The following is a 20,821-nucleotide window of genomic DNA, read 5'->3' on the forward strand; positions in this document are numbered from 1 at the left end:
CATAGGATAGTATATAATCCTATGTTATTCCATGTCAAAATCTATATCATCAGTATAAGGGATGCAGGGAGCCTGATTAAATGATGGCACCAAACATTCAGATAAATCCCAAATGGGGCTTAAAAAAATGCCAAATACAAAGGTAGAAAAATTGGTACGTTTGAGCATGAATAAACAAGCTTGCCTTGCCCAATGATGTAATTAAAGCCAGACAGAGAGTTTACCTGTGCACAAAAGAACTTACCTGATCTGTTAAGGATCCACAGTCAATCACATCAATAGATGAACAGGGCTAAGAAGGAAGAAATGGAGAAAGGCAAACCAACACCTCTAACAAAGAGAGGAGTGTGAGCCACCCCAACCTATAAAAAGACATAGAGTACCAAGTCAATGGGGCAAACGCCCCAAACATCATAAAGTGGTTACATTTACATCCCATGTTAATAGATGATGATGGAGTGCTCCATACATACTCTCACTCAACCACTGCTTTCAGGCTTCCTGGACTTCCACAAAATTGCCGTGACCATGTGGGCCCTTATATACCCCTCCCCATCCTGCCGCAGCTTATAATGTCACGGCATGATGCGGATGAAAGGGGGAGGGGAAACGCCTGCAGGGCCATCCCAGGTCAGCCCCACACAGTGTAACCACCAATCTGCAGGTCACACCGGCATATGGGTGTATTGCCCACAGTTCGGACAACCCACGGGGCAGATCAAAATACCGGGGAAGCATCCCCAGTCCCGACGGTGATCATAATACGGAGGGTAGTGACACCCAGAGGACACACTAAAAGACAATGCCCTGCAAAGCATGAACCCCTCCACCCTCAGGCATTTATACGGGGACCCATTGGCCACAGGGCAGTTCCGACATCTAGTCCAATTAGGCTAATTGGGACAAGACTCCTGTAAAATTATTGAGGAAAAAAAATGATGTTAAAAATAACTGAGAGGAAAGGGAGGAAGGAAAGACCTACCAGAATATACCTTCATCCACATTATATTATGTAACCTGTGATGATAACATGATGGTAGCCTGTGAAAATGTTTAAAGCATCACCTATGGAGATTTTTAAGTTAGTATAAGTTTAATATTTGATACATCAGCCACATGAACCAAAATGTAGGTTTCACATGGTGTAATAAAAGCTGTTTCTTGCTACAGAAATGCAATCCAAAAAATTATTTCTGGAACATGCTCTAAAGGGTAGGAGAATGGTTTCTGCCTGGATATTTTTGTGGAGAGTTAGGAGCATTGATTTCAGAAGGTGCTCAGAAACTGGGTTATTAATAGCTGGTATAGCGGCCAGGGAGCCCAGGTCATCCTCCTCCTGACCAGCAATGGATTTATCATCCCCAATTTTTTTTTTTTTACTCACTGGAACCTTGAGAAGAGATTGAGCTGGTGAGTTAGCACCTCTCATGTGCCTGTCAGTAGCATGAGGAGAGAAATAGAACCGTTCTTCTAGTGAGGCTGCCTATATCAAGTCTTGTGGATTGCAGTCAGGCAGCAGGATAGGGAGCTCACTCTGTATACTTTTTACACTGTACCTTACATTTTTTTAAATCACTTTTATTTCTATAACAATCAATGTAAATGTCACATGTAGGGGACAGATTTGAAGACCAGTTGCTATAGCAGTGGCAGAACTACCACTGACCAGCAGGATAGGTACACAGGCAGTCACCCTGGTGAATGATGATCACTTCAGGCTCACCTGAGGTGCAGAGTCTAAGTGCTATCCAGTGTTCACCAGAGCTCCTGATGGTGGAGATGGATCTTGCTGCATGTTAGAACCAGGTCACGGTCTTCAGGATCGCCCCACCAGGAGATGAGCAGTAGCGGATAAGCAGGTAGGAATCAAACAGAAGGGAAGACAGGATCAAGGTGCTGGCTGGAGAGAGCACAATAACCTGACAAACAGGAAGTGCAGAGACATGGCTTAGATCGTGATGTTCATGGGAGGAGCAATGAGTTCAGGGTTTCAGACAAACAAGGTTCAAGTCAGGATCATTTAAGGAATTGTTCCGGCAGCAAGAAGAGACATTGCTTGACACAGCAGAGGTTACGGGTTCAAATCAAGGCCCTGACAATAAACATCCCTTGTGATAGAAATAAAGGATGACAGGTCCTCTTTATAGAGAGATTTGGTGTCTATAAGACCCCAAAGCTATCCTCTATCTTTGAAAGCATCAGATAAAAAAAAGATTGATCTTATGCTTTAAAAAAAATAGTTTACTTCTGGTACTAGACCGTAAGTGACATCATGACATCGTTCTGGTCCTGCTAGACCATAGAGGTGTGGAGAGATAATTTGATCTTTCCTTACCTCTGCGACCAGCCATGCCAGACACCGGATTGTTTCCCAGGCTCACTGGTAAGCTTGAGAAACACTGTTGTGCACTTCTAAAAGTGATCCAGTGAGTATTCAGCAGCTCAGATCATTTTAATGAAAAAGCGAATCGTCTGCTTGAAAAAAAAACAGGGGTTATGGCCGATAGCTTGTGTTACAACCCCCAGTGAATCACTTCAAAGCAGAAATGTATATATACATATTGCAGTCCTCAAGTGGTTACTTGAATAGCTAGTAAAGCTTATGTAGACCCCTGCTAGTTAGGTTTCAAGGGGAATTTAGTTTTAGCTCACTTTGTAGCCAGAGGAGCTGGATTATTTGCTTTAGCGGCTCCACAGGCTGTGGAATTGATTGTTTCCTCTGGCTTTGTTGAGAAATTTCCAGTGCGTGGGACAGGAAAATGTAGATCCCCAGCCTGAATATTTTATAATCCCTGACCAATCCCTGGGAGGTGTGGCCAGTAGATAGATTACTCCAGTCTGCTACATTTGCTCTAAACTTCATTGTTCATGGCCATCAGTTGTGAACCTAGATACTGTGCTACTGCTGTAGAGAGAAGTGTCCTCAGTCTAATTTGTTACTCAAACATTTTGGAGTATCTAATTCTCCATTGTTTTCAAACTGTTCAAGTTCATCAGCAAAATAATACTCAAAAATACATCCCCTACACTGTTTCTGAGCTGATGTAAGTGAACTGTTTGCTGCATGCCTGGCTCCCTCTGCATTACTTAGGAGAGAACCTGTGCTAAAATCCAGCAGCCCTTTCAGGGGCAGTGCTACACTTAAGTTATATTTTTATTATATAAGAGTTTTCACACTAGGTGCATTGTCTACAATAATATTTCTCAACTCCAGTCCTCAAGTACCCCCAACAGATCATGTTTTCAGGTTTTCATTATTTTGCACAGGTGATTTGATCAGTTTCACTCCCTTAGTAATTACCACAGCCTTTTCATATGAGGGAAATCCTGAAAACATGACCTGTTGATGGTACTTGAGGACTTGAGTTGAGAAACATTGGTCTAAATCAGTGGTTCTCAACCCTGTCCTCAAGTACCCCCAACAGGCCATGTTTGCAGGTTTTCCTTTATCTTGTACAGGTGCTTTAAATCAGAATCAATGGTTTAGTATTTTGTACAGCTTTTTTTATCTAAGAGTATTTCCCAAAACATGGCCTGTTGGGGGTACTTGAGGACAGGGTTAAGAACCACTGATCTACATCTACATTTTTCCCAATGCAGAAGAGACGTTACCTGGATAAATGAAACTGTGTAAATTGTCTACTATTTTTCTACTTACTGTCAAACTTGGAGAGGAAAGGACAGCTCCACAATCCAACAAGCTGCTGTTGCATGCACATGTGCTGACAAGGAATTTACTGAAAGGAGGAGAAAGCAGTTTGAGAAGAGGAATGACATTATACTTACATTTAAAATGGCTATCTCCTATTCAGCCCATCATGAATGCTGCTGCCAATCTCTACCCTACCAACCACATAGCGTCTGCAGCCCTTTCCTGCCAATCACCCTATTGGCTGCCACTCACCCAACAAATTAAATTCAAAATACTAACAATAACTTACAAAAGTCATCCACAACTTGGCCCCAGTTACATCACCAACCTAGTCTCAAAATACCAACCAAATCATTTTCTTTGTTCCCCCCCAAGTCCCCCTGCTCTCTAGTTCCCTTATCACTTCCTCTCATGGTTGCCTCCAGGACTTCTCCTGAGCCTACCCCATCCTTTGGAATTCTCTACTCCCTAATCTGTTTGACTATAGCCTACTCTTTACACGTTTAGGCAATCCCTGAAAACGTTTCTCTTCAGAGAAGCCTATCGTGCCTCCACCGAACAACTGTACTTTAATTTCCCCATCAGCTCATCCCCCACAGTTATTACCTTTTGTATCACTTGACCCTTCCTTTAGATTGAAGCTCTAACAAGCAGGGCCCTGATTCCACACAGGCAGAATGTCGGGAGACATTTGTCGGTTCAAAAAAAAAGGCTGACCTTCTGCTTGTGTGTATGCTGGTCTGTCGGACGTGCATGCTGGCCGTCCCCCTGTCAGAACATCAGAATACAACAACTCAGCTGGGGAGATTGGTAGACTAATCTTGCATGGTTCGTACAGTGGCTCCCACCAGAGCTGCCAGGTTTTTTTCAGGCAATCCCCTGGCATTACTGTACTTTTAGCCCTAACGTTGTAAAGCGCTGGGCAAACTGTTAGCGCTATATAAATCCTGTATAATAATAATAATCATCGGTCTACTGATCCTTTATTGTCCATTCATCAGAAAGGGGTGTCTTCTTGATTAAGCTGTTTGGGCAACTGTATTGGAGGTTGCAGGTTTGGCTGTGCTTAGATTACAAAACCGGCAGCATAATGTTACACATTCTTCTGAGAATAACACACTTTGTTGTATATGTATTTTAGCTGATTGATGGAGTTTAGCTTGAAATATCAAATATGCCTATATAAATAATTATTAATTATGTACTTTTTTTAACTCCTTTTTTGAAAGATGATTAACACGTACACCCATATAAAAAAAAAAATAACAAAGACACATGCCAATTTGTAAAGTAGCAAAATTTGTTACATGACTAAAATATGAAGTTTTCCGCCCTGCCCAGTGTTCTAAAAATAAGTAAGATTGATATGACAAATGTCACACTGAAAAAGAGAAGTACTGTAAAGGCTTGCAAAATGATACTTTTCCATCCTATTGCAAGACTACAATATACTTGTGTGAAGTAACAGTAAGTGTTTTGAAATGTTCCTCCAGTGTCACAGCACAATGCAGGAAAGGTGTGGTTAACAGGTACATTACTAGGACATGTAACCTTCGTGAGATGCTATTCACATGCCGTTTTAAGAGAAGGTGACCAGACACTCCTAAGACTCTTCAAAGAAAATACTTACAGAAGATACAGGTAGGATACAAATACTATACTTTTTGGTACTCTGGTTAAGAATATATTTGATTATAATGTCCGATCTACTGAGGAATCAAATTATTTTTCATGTATATATAACAAGTGTTGTTACATTTTTACACAAAAGGTTAACTTGATACGTCTGTGCTCTCTATTTCCGCAACACTTTGACCTGGCCTTATAGATAAGCAATTGCAGGAGGTCCCACTGAATGTGTCATACTGACTACCAGCTGTACAGGGACATGTTTCATATTTCTAAGAAGGACAATACACTTAAAAAATAGATAATGCAGTCCAGATATCTATCAGAAAATGAATAAAAATGTAAAGCTTAAAAGTGGTAACTGTGAACTCATAGTAAAAATCCCTATTCTTATAAAAGCAGAGAAACTTTTAATCAAAATACCAGTAATTATTGTAATATACATGGGAGGTACAGTTTTACTACAGGAGTTTACATTCTTTATTCATAATATTTTTTTCTAGATTTTATTTGAGAGTTTATTTGCATATAGTCAAGAAAATCTAACCATATATTACAGTATTTACACCTAAGTGTGCAAATAATTATATTCTATAGGCAAGTCTGTAGTTTTCCAATACATAATGGACTCTTGATCAGCTTTAAGTTTGTAAATGATTTAAAATGTATTAATAGTGAGAAATAAATAATAAAAAATCTGCTTCACCAGCACTACACCAAGTTTTTTTTTTTTTTACCATTTTCATGTTTTAGTGTCATTGTGAGCCATATGACATATGGACATATTAGAATTACACACAGACGTCCTCCTATTCTAGCAACCTTTCCTTCTACCATATGGCCTTAAGCATTGTGTGTGTGTGATTCAAAAATATCGGGGTCCTTTGGAAAACATCCATGTAAAAATATTCAGTGCTTGTATTCTGGAGTGCACCACTGTTGGAGCGTTTACATAGGTTACCATCTAACCTCTTATGCTGGTGATTTTATCTGCACTCCTTACTCATTCACTAAACTGACAATAAAATAAATAAATAAATAAAACAAACGATTAACATTATAAATCACTCCCTTAAAAATTCACACCCTTGCTCCCTAATTTTAGAAAAGCCCTCTATAATTCAGAGCACGGGAAATTCTGAGTATTTCAGCATTTATTTATTTATGTATTTGTTTATTTATTTTTTATGATGAATCCATTCTGTCACTAGAAGTTATATAAAAACTAGGTGGAGACATTTTTATTTATCATAGTTAAATCTAGGTGGGGTTTTTGACAAATGATGAAGCATTTACTTATTGTTTAAATACTTTTTAAAGACAATTTGAGAATGGACATGACTATTAAAATGTTACTTTGATACAAGTTTTATTCATAATATTGATATATATATATTAGTACTGGTATCCTTTCGTATAATTGTGTCCTAGTAAATGAGTAAGGGGTCTAACAAACTCCATTTAGGAGTTTATGTGGAAGCGTGTAGCTCAAATTCTTCCTAAAAACCTTTTTCCTGGGGAGCAGAGATGCAAAAAAGACCAAGATCTAAAAGCACAGGACGGTTATTTTAACCACTTCAGCCCCGGAAGAATTTACCCCCTTCCCAACCAGAACACTTTTTGTGATTCGCCACTGCGTTGCTTACAATTACGTGGTCATGCGACGTGGCACCCAAACAAAATTGACGTTCTTTTTTTCCCACAAATAGAGATTTCTTTTGGTAGTATTTGATCACCCCTGTGGTTTTTATTTTTTGCGCTATAAACAAAAAAAGGCCGACAATTTTTAAAAAAACACATTATTTTTTACTTTTTGCTATAATAAATATCCCCCACAAATATATAAAAAAAAACATTTTTCCTTAGTTTAGGCCAATACGTATTCTTCTTCATATTTTTGGTAAAAAAATCACAATAAGCGATTATTGATTGGTTTGCGCAAAAGTTATAGCGTTTACAAAATAGGGGATAGTTTTATGGCATTTTTATTAATAATCATTTTTTTTTAAATGATGGCGATCAGCGATTTTTATCATGACTGAGACATTATGGCGGACACATCAGACATTTTTGACACATTTTTGGGACCATTGTCATGTATACAGCAATCGGTGCTATACAAATGCACTGATTCCTGTGTAAATTACACTGGCAGTGAAGGGGTTAACCACTAGGTGGCAGTGTAGGGGTTAAGTGTGTCCTAGGGGCGTGTTTCTAACTGTGGGGGGGGCGTGGCTGTGTATGACACGTCAATGATCTCTGCTCCGATCACTCGGAGCAGAGATCAGTGACACTGTTACTAGACAGAACGGGGAGATGCTTGTTTATATTAGCATCTCCCCTGTCTTCCTCCCCGTGCAGGACCCGCAAGCCGACTCACAGAGCTTGCCATGGGCGCGCAACACGCCCACTGGCCGCCTCTTAAAGAGCCAGGTACAAGTACGTGATTCTGCCTGCACGAGCCCTTCTGCCGACCTATATCGGTGCGAGGCGGTCGGCAAGCAGTTAAGAGAGAGGCTTATTTTTGCCCCTACCTTACTCAAGCACCCTGAAATTGCAAAGAGTGTATAATGTGTGGTGAAGAGAGCAGAGGAGCTTTCTGCCCCTCTTTGCAATAAGATATGTTCTTGCATGACTAATGCACTGAACTGTAAAACACATTTTTATTTATTTAATTTGAAGAGTTAGCTCACCTTTTTGGCAAAAAATGAAAAGGCGAATTAACACCCTCACCACCCTCTGGTCCTTGCTAGACTAAAACAGACTTGTTGGTATCCTGGAGTGTGTCCTTGTGGAAACAGTTAAATTGTTAAAACCTACCCTCTTATGCTGGTAATGGGTTTCTCTGCACTTCTTACTCATTTCCTAAAGGGCCAGTTCACACCAGTTCACATATACCATGCGATCCGGTTGCTCTGTGTTTTTGTAAAGTCAAATGAATGGGCTGTAATTGCAATACACCCGAATCACATGTGAATAGCACTGGAATGCACAGCTTGTACCTGTGCAATTCAAGATGTAAAATTACGCAAACTGAATGTAAAAAAATGAATAACAGTTTATTAACCACTTCCCGCTCGCCATATAGCAATATGATGTGCGCAAAGTGGTTGCATAATTCTGATTGAACATCATATGATGTGATCAGGATAACAAGCCGGTGTGCGCCCGGTCTGTCTGACACACCGCAACACTGATCTTGCTCTGACGGAGGCTCTTCACCACATTATTAGCTGTGTCCAATCACAGCTGATTACAATGTAAACAGGAGAAGCCATGTATCAGCTTTTCCTCACTCGCTTCTGACAGACGCAAGTACAGGAGAGCCAATCGGCAGCTCTCCTGATGGGAGGGTCTGCGCTAATTGATTATCAGCGCAGCACCCTTGAGGACCACCAGAGATGCCACCAGAACCATCAGGGATGCCCACCACTGATGACCACCAGGTATGCCACCAATGGCCACCAGGGATGCCAATCGGTGCCCACATAGGATGCCAATCAGTGCCCACATATGATGCCAATCAGTGCTCATCAGCAATGCCTTCCAGTGCCTCCATATCCTTGATGCCCATCAGTGCCATCTATCAGTGTCCAACAGTGCCGCCTATCAGTGCCACCTATCAGTGCCGCCTATAAGTGCCCATCAGTGTCATCTATGAGTGCCCATCAGTGCCACTTATGAGTGCCTATCTGTGCCGCCTATGAGTGCCGCCTATCAGTGCCTATCATCAGGGCTGTCTTTAATATTGCCTGCACTTCATTTACTGGGCTGGTGAGGGGACCCATCAATAGACAGAAAACTCCTAGGGATCCTAGAACTTCTGGGATCAGTGGAGGTGCTGGGAAGGAGGGAAGAGTGTGATTAATGGCAATGCTGATTTTTTTTACCGACTACAAATAAAAAGAGGAGTTTCAACTCCGGTCAACAATGTAATAGGGGTTTATACTGACCACTAATGTAATGGAAGCATTCACAGTAACCACCAATGTAAGTAGGGGGACCTTCACACTGGCAAGAATAAAATGATTGTACACCAAGCCCAATGTAATGAGAAGATTTACAATGACCACCAATGTAAAGGAGATTTCCATTGACCACTAATGTAATAGGAGCATTTACAGTAACTACCAATGTAAGGAGCAATTTACTCTGACCAATGATGTAAGGGAGACCTTCACACATGTCACTAGTGTTAATGAAAGGATTCTACACCTACAGCTAGACCTGTAGCCCCAATGTAATGAGAAGATTTACACTGACCGCCAATGTAACTGTGACATTCAGCCTGTGTTCACATTTGTTTGTCTGGAACGCATGCAAAATCGATTTCCTGACACCACAGAAATGTGTTGCTCTTTAGCAGATACGCAGTAGTTCCATTAATTGTTAATGACACACTCACACATCTGCTGACATATCCTGTGTGACTGATTTTGAAAAAGTGTTAGGCACTTTCTAGCACATAGAACAGCCCATTGAAATAATTGGGCTGCCCTACATGTGACCTACATCTTTATCTACCCTGTCAGTACACGTTTTCATCCTGAAACCCCTGCTAAACTCTGCACCCCAAACCGCCACCCCTTTAACTCTCCCTGCCTCCTCTTCTCATTTTTTGCACCCACCTTCCTTAGCCCTATTCATTCCCTCCTTGCTCACATGTTCACCCAAAATGTATTTCCTTCTCTGCCTACCTCTGCACACCCCACACTACCCTCCCTCCCCCACCAATTTGCTTACCTTTGCAGAACAGGCTGATGGTAGGCTGAATGACCACAATTGCAGGCAGGACTTTAACGCATGCCCCTTTTTTCTCCCTAGTGGGTAGCATTCAATATAGGTGATGGTGGATATGACCTCAGGGGGGCATGATATACATATGAATGCCACCTATATTTACATATGAATGCCGCTGGTCCGTGGATATTTACATATGAATGCAGCCACTATTTACATATCAGTGTGTAATATGTAATATATATATATATATATATATATATATATATATATATACACACACACTTTTAGAAATAAATGTAAACAAACATTTTAAAATGTATTAAAACATTAATAAAACACTAATCAATGTAAAAAAAAAAAAAAACTTGGAAGTGCAGTTGCCATTAATCTAAGGGGTAGATCTGAAATGAGTGGAAGCTCTGCTGATTTTATCATCCAATCATGTGCAAGCTAAAATGCTGTTTTTTATTTACCTTGCATGTCCCCCTCAGATCTACAGCGACTGCACTTTCAAGTGCACTTGCAGTGCAAAGTGGATTTTCCACTAGCAGTTGAGATGCAGTAAAACCCTGCTGTTGAACTGTGCTTTTACTGCTCCTCAACCACTACCGTCTTTTAGCTTTAGAGGCAGCGGATGGGCATGTTCACATGCCACAGCTGCAAATACAACCCTTGTTGCTTTCAGCAGGTGTAGCGTCCACTTGCCGTGACCCATTCAAGTGAAAGGTGGCACTCTGCAAGCAGCCCACAACTGCATGCAGTGTGGAGCTCAAGGAGTTAAAGCAGTTTGTGTGGAGCCAATACAATGTCTCCTCACCAACTCTCAAATGCTCTCTGCATGCGCAGGAGTGATGTCACCATGGCTCCAGCCACTCGTACAGCTGGAGCCTGCGAACCTGGAAGGAAAGCCGTGGGAGGAGGTAAGCCCTTTTAGAATGCTTCGTTCTAAGGCAAGTATTTTTATAATGTTATAGTATGCAATGCATACTAGCACATTATGCAATCGCCTTACAGGGAAAGGTGTTCTGGAAATTTTATAGATAGGCAACTTCTATCTCCATATTGATTGGTGGTTCCAAATTAATAACAACTATTGCAGTAGGGGACAGACACAAAAGATACGCTCAGCTTCTTTCCAAATAACTGTTCTGCTTTATTTGACGCAATTTAAGGTTTTTATACACATGATTATGTAGGTATCACATTAATATTACTATTGTATTTTATGGTACAAGAGGCATAACATAGGCAGGCTAATTCTAATCAGGACTCAAAAGCATGCAAACATGTAATGAAAATAGTATTAGTGCTGTGTGCACAGTGAGTGCAGTGCGCAATACTACAAAATAGGATACAATATTATACAGAATTTACAAATTTACTTTAAAAAAGGTTTTATTTTCTTTAACTGCCATGGTTTACAACTGCTTTAAGTTGGTACATGGTTTTTTGGTTAATATCGCTACCTGACAGGTTCTTGCACCTACACAAGTGATGTGGATGCAGGAAACCCGCTTGCGGGGACACTGTATTCTGACAGCAGGGACTCTCCACCGTCAGAATACACTGATTAGTGTGCTTTTGTTTATGGCACAAAAAATAAAAACTGCAGAGGTGATCAGATACCACCAAAAGAAATCTCTATTTGTGGGAAAAAGGATGTCAATTTTGTTTGGGTACAGCTTCGCATGACCACGCAATTGTCAGTTAAAGCGACGCAAGTGCCGTATCGCAAAAAATGCCCTCATCATTGTGCAGCCAAATCTTCTAGGGCTAACGTGGTTAAGGGAAAAATAAGTTTAAATGTATTCTTTTACAACAGTAAAATAAATTGGCTTGAATATTTCACTAGCGTGTGAAAATATACAAAAAAAAATTGTTTCCATGTGCAATTATATATGTACATGAGGCGGCCATAATTGCTAAGTACATACTGTATATTAGCTTTGCTTTGTAGTACTAGACAGTGGCTGTGTTTGAATGCTCCCCTTTGCACATGCCTCATGCTCACTGGACTTTGCAGCTGCTGTTTTTGGCTTCAGGCATTTTTTTTCTGCAGCCAGTAAACTCCCCAGAATGTTATCCAATGCGTTCATCCACACAAATGCTTTTATCAGCTTTTGGCATGGGCATTTTCTGGCTGGAAAAAAAACAGGACTAGTGGCCTTTCAGAGGAGTTTTTCAGCTGTAAATACACTTTGGGGGTTATTTACGAAAGGCAAATCCACTGTGCACTTGAAAGTTCACTGAAAGTGCACTTGGAAGTGCAGTCGCTATTAATCTAAGGGGTAGATCTGAAATGAGTGGAAGCTCTGCTGATTTTATCATCCAATCATGTGCAAGCTAAAATGCTGTTTTTTATTTACCTTGCATGTCCCCCTCAGATCTACAGCGACTGCACTTTCAAGTGCACTTGCAGTGCAAAGTGGATTTTCCTTTAGTAAATAACCCCCTTTAACTCTGATAAAAGTTTAAAAACACTGAAAGAAGCTAAAAAAAACTGTTATTGGCAGTTTATGAGCAATAAGCTTTTGTGGGAGTATAGTTTTGCTAAAAAAAAATGTTAAACGCAACAGCTCAAAAATGCTAAAAAAAAACTGAAAAACTCATTCTATAGCTATAGCTTTCTACAGCTAACGCTACTGGCTTTTTTTTTATAACATCCAGTGTGCATGAGACCTTACAATGCAAGTCTATGTCTACATTTAGTTAAAAAAAAAAAAAAGTATGAAACAAACATTTTCACCAAAAACTATTTTAAGATAAACTAAATGTGCTCATTGATCATACACTATAAACACTTGACACATGCAGGGAATAGTTAAGCATTGGGTGGTAAACATTCACAAACTATGTTTGAAATATATTTCAAAGCCTTCCGTTCAAATGATTTGTAGATTTCATACAGCGGAGGTATTTGTCTCTGACTTATTAATCCATCTCCATCATATTGTATGAAGAACACTGAACACTGATCACCGCCATGTTTATGAAGAACGCATGTACGTCAGTCTCTGTGCAGCTTGCAATCCAATGTTCGTATCGCACTCTTTTCGATCTGAGTCATTGCCTTGGTTCTTTAGTGACTGACCAGGAAACCAGGGTGCTCAAAATGACACGCTCAATACCACGTTTATTACCCCTACATCTAATATTTTATATCCTATTCTACAAAACTGATATAGGATTTAAGAAATACAATGATACTTAGAAATGTATTTTTTTGTTCTTTTTAATCATATTGGGATTAAGCCTAGATCTCAGACTATTGTCTTAAACTTTTAATAACTGTAATTTTGTGAATATAATGATATGGCTAAAGTAAAATGGAAACATATTGCAATTGCTTAAATTAAAAACTGAAAAAGTGGAAATATAACTACGTGGGTCTGGGCTACTTGATAGATGATTCATAAAATACAGGAACCAAGACATAGTTTGCCTTTTTTTTACAGAATTACCTGTAGTCATAGCTTCTTGGACAATGGTTCACATGGTTTCAATAACAGATACACCCTTGGCATCAATTACACATACAAGTCACTGGTGTAACAAGATAACCTAAAGAATATAGACATGATAAAAATATAATTATTGAAACATACAGCATAATGTAAACTAGATATGAAATGTAGTATACAAAATACAAAAAAAGTGTATACTCAGCTACAGTAATATTCCTGGGGTAATGTACTTCTTTTGTTGTAATAATGCCAGCCCTTTTCAAATCTGTAACACTTTAAATCAAAAAAAAAAAAAAAATAGCTTGGTCATTATGAAATTGTATAATGAGTTTTAAAGCAGGACTATCATAATATCCTTCCCAATATTACTCATACACCTTGCATCATGTTCAAGAACTAAAATACATAACTGTCGTGGCACCACAAAAAAAGTTTTGCATATAGAAACATTATAGAAACCTAGAATAACTGTGAGGTATCAAATAAACAATTTCAGTATTGAATGTATTTGTGAAATGAATTCTAGTGCAACGAATGCCTGGCTGTGGAAGAGGGTTGTGAAATAAAGGATTACATAACAGCAGTAACAAAGACTTTTAACACTCTATGTGTGCGTGTTAGAAAAAGATTCTCGGAGTCTCTTCGAAAGAAAGACAAACAAGTATCAATTTTCAAGTCCTTATAAATAATATGTTTGTTAGAACAGTGTAAACACACAGTCAGCAATTCTATTCAATGTGGGAAATGGTGATTAGAAAGCTTTAATTTGATGGGATGAAATTAAATTCTAAGGCAACTATTCTTTTAGATGATTTTACTGATACAGCCCATTGAAATAATTAATTCCTACCTGAATAGCATGAACAATTTAGTGTTTTTTTTTTTTTTCTTAGTGTGCATACCTGTATTATAAAGATGTTTTACTAAAGGGACAAAAAGAAGATATAATCAAAATCTACCCAACGAGTAGTGGGCCGCACAAGGCTATACAAACAGTTCTTATTTAAGCCTTGATTTCCTAGCAAGGCAGATTCAACTATTTCATTATTACAATGAATAGGTATATAGTTCCGGTTCTTTAAGAGTGATATTTGTATATTTTCCCAGCACTGGGTTTTTTAACTATTAATTATGCGATTTTAATGAACATGGAAAAATATAATTTTTTTTAACCTGACACAAATTGTACCTGTAAATTCCCTTTTCATGGAGTAGCATTCTGTTCCTCCATTTATTGCCAATAATTCAGTGCTCTGCAGCAGTCCAGCCAGCATAGTATGTGGATTTCTAGGAGAGATCTAGAATAGATGGATGCCTAAGCAAATATTTGAGAACCAGTGTACCAGTGTACTTGGGGATATCCTGAACAGGGCCTAGGCAAATATTTGAGAACCAGTGTACTTGGGGATATCCTGATCAGGGCCTAGGCAAATATTTGAGAACCAGTGTACCGGTGTACTTAGGCATATCCTGATCAGTTCCTCACCCTCATTCCCATATTGCCATGTATAATGTATTTCTGAATAACCAGAGAAAAGTACCAGTTGAGACTAATGTTTTTGGGCCTTTATTGTAAGTAAATTATCATTCTTAATCTATAGTAAAAAAAAAGTATACCCCATGACAATTACTGAAGTTTTCAACATATTTTGAACAGACAAACAATAGATCTTTATTCAAATAATGGCTACAGAATAAGATGATTTAAACAAATGAAACATAAAATGTGCCTGACCAAAATGAACAACATGCATGAAATAAGAAACCAGTGTTTCAGATTAGGTGGCAATGATTAGAGTCTCCTTAGGTAGTATACAGATTGAGCCTGGCTTTACCCTGTGTTTAAATCACACTAGAAGCCTAGGGTATGGTGTTCTCTTTGCTACTGCCATGTGTGCTGTCACCTTGTTAAGGTTATCAGAGCTCTCTAAGGCCCTCAGAAGAAATGTGTGGACAAAGATCCTAATAGTAGATTTCTCACAATCCAAGGACTTATACTTGGTTGAGCACTGACAATGGCAAATGTATGTGCTCCTAATGAATCTCAGGTCTCATTTTTTTTTTATTTGATGTCTTTGATAGATATCACTCTGACCATTTATTGGTTTTTTACCTACTTGCACATCCTTTACTCGATAGAAGAAAATATGTAGAGTCTGCTAAAGTCTACTTAAAAACTCTGAAAGGGTTGCTGTCAGGGCTGGGCTCTCTGTGCTCAGGTTGCTCAGCTGTCAGTTAATTGCAAGAACTCATTGTTCCACAGTGGCTCACTTGTTGATCATCTCCTGCTCAGTCAAGCCCACAGCCAGCCCCTCCTGGCTATTTAAACTGCCTGGTTAATTTCATAAATTACCCTAGCCTTGGTCAAACATATCTAGAGACTCTCTGCTATGTTCCAGTTGAAGACTTGCCTGGCAGACGTCCCTTCTGGTTCCTGATCCTGTCTGCTGCCTCTGACTACGCTGATCTCTGGCTCCCCGATTTCCTGGCTTGATCTGACTACCCGATTTGGCTACCAAACCCTGGCTATGTTCTGACTACGTTTACCAGTTGTACCATTTTTACCATTTTATTAAAATGTGTGATTTTTACTGCCTTTTTTGTCTCCATATGTTTCATGGTTCCTGACAGTAGGCAAAGGACATGAATTCAGAAGATGCAGGAAATACACCTAGTGGAATTATTTTTCCGAGGTTGAATGAGCAGGATCACTGTATGGATCAGTTAGCCATAGTATCACAGACGCTCCTCATTAGCACTGCTCACCTGGATCCTCCCACTGTGGCTGTTCCGGTACAACTTGTGTTGCAGGCAGTCCCTGCTGCTGTTCCAGTTTCTGTGCAGGCACCCGCCTCGAATATTACCTCTGTAAGAGGTATGTTTGGTTCCCCTCCACTTCCCCAGCGATTTGGGGGTGATCCAGTTCAATGCTGAGGGTTTCTGAACCAGGTTGGGATATACTTTGAGATGCTGCCCCAGGCATTCCCCACAGACAGAAGCTAAGTAGGCTTCATCATTTCTTTGCTTTCTGATAGAGCCTTGGCCTGGGCAAACCCACTATGGGGACTTAAAACCCATTGTCCTGAGTTACCTAGAGTTAGTGGTTTCCTTTAAAATGGTATTTGATGTTTCCACATGCTCCACTTCTGCTGCCAAGAGCCTTATATCTATCAAACAAAGTACGAGAACTGTTGCCGATTATGCCATTGAATTCCATGCTCTGGCAGCAGAGGTCACATGGAACAATGAGGTCCTCATGGCTGCTTTTTCTCATGGTCTCTCAGATGACATCAACAATGAGATAGCATCCCGAGATATACCTACAGATCTGGAGAAGTTGATCATGTTTGTCATTCTCATTGACTCCAGACTCCGAAAGAGACCCTCCTTTAAGGAGCGCTTATGGAAGCCTCCTATATGTTTGGCTCCGAGCTTTGCAGTCCGACCCTTGCCTCCCTCACCTCCCATGCCTCCTGGTAACGAGTCTGCCAGTGAAGTAGAATGCATGCATTTGGGCTTCACAAATCTCTCTCTGCAGATATGAGGGTCTTTAGGAGGAGGGAGAGATTGTGGCCAGGCAGGTCACTTTTTGAAGTCTTGTTCTACCTGTCTGGGGAGACGTTTGCACCTGAGGTCCTGTAGGGGACAGACCCTAGGTGGCATTATTATGTCCCCAGGTACCTTAAAGGATAAGCCTCTAGTTTCAGTTACCCTTTTATGGTTTGAGTCATTCAATTCCACTGCAGCTTCATGCCACTCCACTTGCCATTGAGCCATTATTGATGGGAGACATCTAAAGCCTGCTCATATGGCTCATGAGACTGCTCCATTTACAATGGCCACAGGGGCTCTTCACCATAAAAATAATCCAATTTCAAGTATTTTTCCTCTCCTCATTATCCAGCGGTTATTGATTATCCTTGGTTACAGAGGCACAGCCCCTCTTTGATTGGCTTCGTGCTGAGGTTCTTTCCTGGTCACACAATGAAGTAAGACATGTTTTTGGAAAGTGTCTAAGGTCTTGTGCACTTCCCTCTCCTCCTGGCCAGAAGAGTCCTGCAAATTTAGCAATGTCTTTGACAAGGGTCAAGCCGGTAGTTTGCCTCCACACCAGTCATATGATTGCTCAATTAACCTTCAACCTGGTGCTATGCCTCCTCGTGGCCAGGTTTACCCTTTGTCTCTCTCAGAGGATAAAGCTATGAAGGACTATGTTGCTGATGCACTTTTGCGAGGGTTCATCCACAAATCCTCATCTCTTGCTGGTGCTGGCTTCTTCTTTGAGAAAAAGAAGAGTGGTGAACTGAGACATTGTATTGATTATAGGGCCTCAATCACATCACAATTAAGAATGCCTACCCGATTCCGTTGATTACGGAATTATTTGACCGCCTGAAGGGAGCAATGGTTTTCACGAAGCTCGATCTGGGAGTGACATACAATCTTGTGAGGATCAAGGAGAGCGTCAAATGGAAAACTGCGTTTAACACCAGGACAGGACATTATGAATACCTTGTAACGCCGTTTGGCCTTTGCAACGCTACTGCAGTTTTTCAGGCGTTCATCAACAATGTCCTCAATGGTATTCCCATATATTCTAAATCCTAGAAAACCACCACACAGATTTCTCCCGTGTGCTACAGAGGTTGATAGATAACCTGTACTGTAAGTTTGAGAAGTGCGAGTTCCATCGTGAACAGGTAAAATTTATTTTCAATGGACCCAGAAAAATTATCTGCAGTTCTATAGTGGCCTTGACCCGTAGGTCTATGTCCATTACAAAGTTTTCCTTGCTTTCCCAATTATTATCTGAAAAATATTCGGAAACTTCTCTGCTCCTGTGTTGGCACATCCTGATCCTACTCTACATTCATTCTTAAGGTTGATGCATCTGAGACTGGAGTGGGCACCCTTCTGTCTCAACATCCTACCTCTGAGAGTGCTATGAAAGAAATTGTCTCCTGTGGAATGCAATAATGAGATTGGGGACAGAATTGTTAGCTATCATTTTAGCTCTTAAAGAATGTAGGCATCTCCTCGAAGTTACCACTGTGCCGGTCCTCATTTTTACTGACCATAAGAATCTCACATTCTTGTCTGAGGCTAAATGCTTATCTCCCAGAAAAGTACAGTGGGCTCTTTTTCTGTCAAGCTTCAATTACATAGTCTCATTCTTAGCCGGTACCAAGAATGTAAGGGCTGACGTATTGTCGCAATAGTTTTTCTCCTCTTCTAAAATTGAGTCAGTGCCTGTTCCTGTAAAACCTCCAGATCACATTCTGGCTACTATACACGCCAGTCTCACCTCACCTTTGGGTGACAGAATTTGTGTCATTCATATCCAGTCTCCTCCCTAGAAACCTAGGTTGCTGCTTTGTCCCTGAGAATCTCCCCACTGCTTTGCTCCAGACTTAACATTCTCCCAAGACGGCTTGCCACCCAGGAAAGAATCAACTCATTTGGGCTATTCCTCAACAATTCTGGTGGCCTAGGCTCCGTGCTAATGTAACTGCCTTTGCAGCTGCTTATTCTGTGCAGTATTCACTCACAGAGTTAGACACCATGAAACCTTCCAGTTGGCCTCCTATAACCCATACCCAATGGAGAGAGGCCTTGGACCCACCCATCTATGGATTTTATTGTGGAGTTACCCAACTCCTAGGGCAACACAGTTATTGTTATGGTGGTTGACTGGTTCTCGAAAATGTCACATTATATTCCAATAAGGAAGTTGCCCACTTCCAAAGAACTAGCATTCATCTTTGCTCAGGAGATTTTTCCATTGCATGGACTATTCAAGGTTATCATCTCTGACAGGAGTAGCCAGTTTGTCTCCAGGTTTTGTCAAGCCTTTTCTGCACAGTTGGGAATTCAACTTTCCTTCTCTTTTGCTTATTGTCCGCAGTCTAGTGCAGCTGCAGAACGAGCCAACCAAGCCTTGGAGCAGTTTTTACGCTGCTATTTTTCCAACCACCATAACAACTGGTCAGACCTCCTACCTTGGGCAGATTTTGCTCACAATAGTGCCATCAATACAGCTTCCCATGTTGCCTGACTCATATGTTCCTCAAAGAATTCCTGCATTAGAGGAGCATCTCCGTGATCTTTGCTCCACTTGAGTGCAGGTCCAGGAGTCCTTGCAACATGCCAGTGAGCGGTACAGACTCCATGCTGACTGTCTAAGCCTTCCTGCACCTTCCTACCAGGTTGGGGAGAGGGTATGGCTGTCATCTCATAAACTGACTCCGTGTTCCCTCACTGAAACTGGCACCATGTTTTATTGGGCCTTTGCGTATTCTATGTAGGATCAACCCAGTGGCTTACGCATTAGACTTTCCATTTAACATGCGTATTTTAAATCTTTTTCATGTCTCCTTATTGAAACCTTTGATGTGCAACCGTTTCACCACCTTGGTACTGCGTCCTAGCCCGGTGCAGGTTGGGAACCATAAGGAGTATAAGATACAATCGATCATTGACTCCAGTATGTTCCGTGGGCAGATACAGTACGTGATTTATTGGAAAGGGCACGGTCTGGGGAACACTCTTGGGTCTTATCCTCAGACGTATATGTTCCTGTCCTCCTCCATGCTTTGCATAGACGTTTTCCCCTCAAACCTGGTGGTCCTTCGAGGGGGGGGGGCATTGAGAAGAGGGTACTGTCAGGGCTGGGCTCTCAGTCCTTCCTTCTCTGTTAATTGCCAGAACTCATGGTTCCACATTGGCTCACCTGTTGATCATCTCTTGCTCATCAATCAAGCCCACAGCCAGTCCTACCTGGCTATTTATCTGCCTGGTTCATTTAATTAATTCCCTTTGCCTTACCTGGTTGGCATTCCTTCTGGTTTCCGATCCTGTCTGCTGCCTCTGACTATGCTGATCTCTGGCTCCCCGATTTCCTGGCTTGTTATAATTACCCAATATGGCTACTGAACCCTGGCTATGTTTTGACTACGTTTACCAGTTGCACCATTTTTACCATTTTATTAAAAGGTGTGATGTTTACTGTATTTTCTGTCTCTGTCTGTTTCATGGTTCCTGGCAGTTGCTTCATTCACATCAGCTCTTGAATGCTTGGAGAGTACTTAATATCGGGTCCAAAGAATACAGTGCCTTGAAAAATGTCAAGAATTCATAACCCTTGACATTTTCCACATTTTGTCATGTTACAAACCAAAAACATTAATGTATTTTATTGGGATTTTCTATAATAGACCAACACAAAGTGGCACATAATTGTGAAGTGGAAGGAAAATTATAAATGGTTTTAATTTTTTTTTACAAATAAATATGTGAAAAGTGTGGCGTGCATTTTTATTCAGCCCCTCTGAGT

At 40.6% G+C, this 20,821-nt stretch overlaps 1 protein-coding gene across 2 annotated transcripts in view; it reads left to right on the forward strand.

Moving 5' to 3' along the window:
- The first annotated feature begins 5,075 nt into the window (after positions 1-5,075).
- The window catches only part of LOC143928070 (beta-1,3-galactosyltransferase 2-like), a 104,770-nt gene continuing 89,024 nt past the window's right edge, over positions 5,076-20,821 (forward strand). The window contains exon 1 of one of the 2 annotated variants that reach the window (XM_077452681.1): positions 5,076-5,293. The gene's annotated coding sequence lies outside the window, so the exon portion shown is untranslated. The remainder of the gene's footprint in view (positions 5,294-20,821) is intronic. The other variant, XM_077452680.1, reaches the window with a different exon arrangement.

Source organism: Lithobates pipiens, unplaced genomic scaffold (genome assembly GCF_037356315.1).
Source record: "Lithobates pipiens isolate NorthernLeopardFrog02 unplaced genomic scaffold, aLitPip1_a1.2 Scaffold_23, whole genome shotgun sequence".
NCBI lineage: Eukaryota > Metazoa > Chordata > Amphibia > Anura > Ranidae > Lithobates > Lithobates pipiens.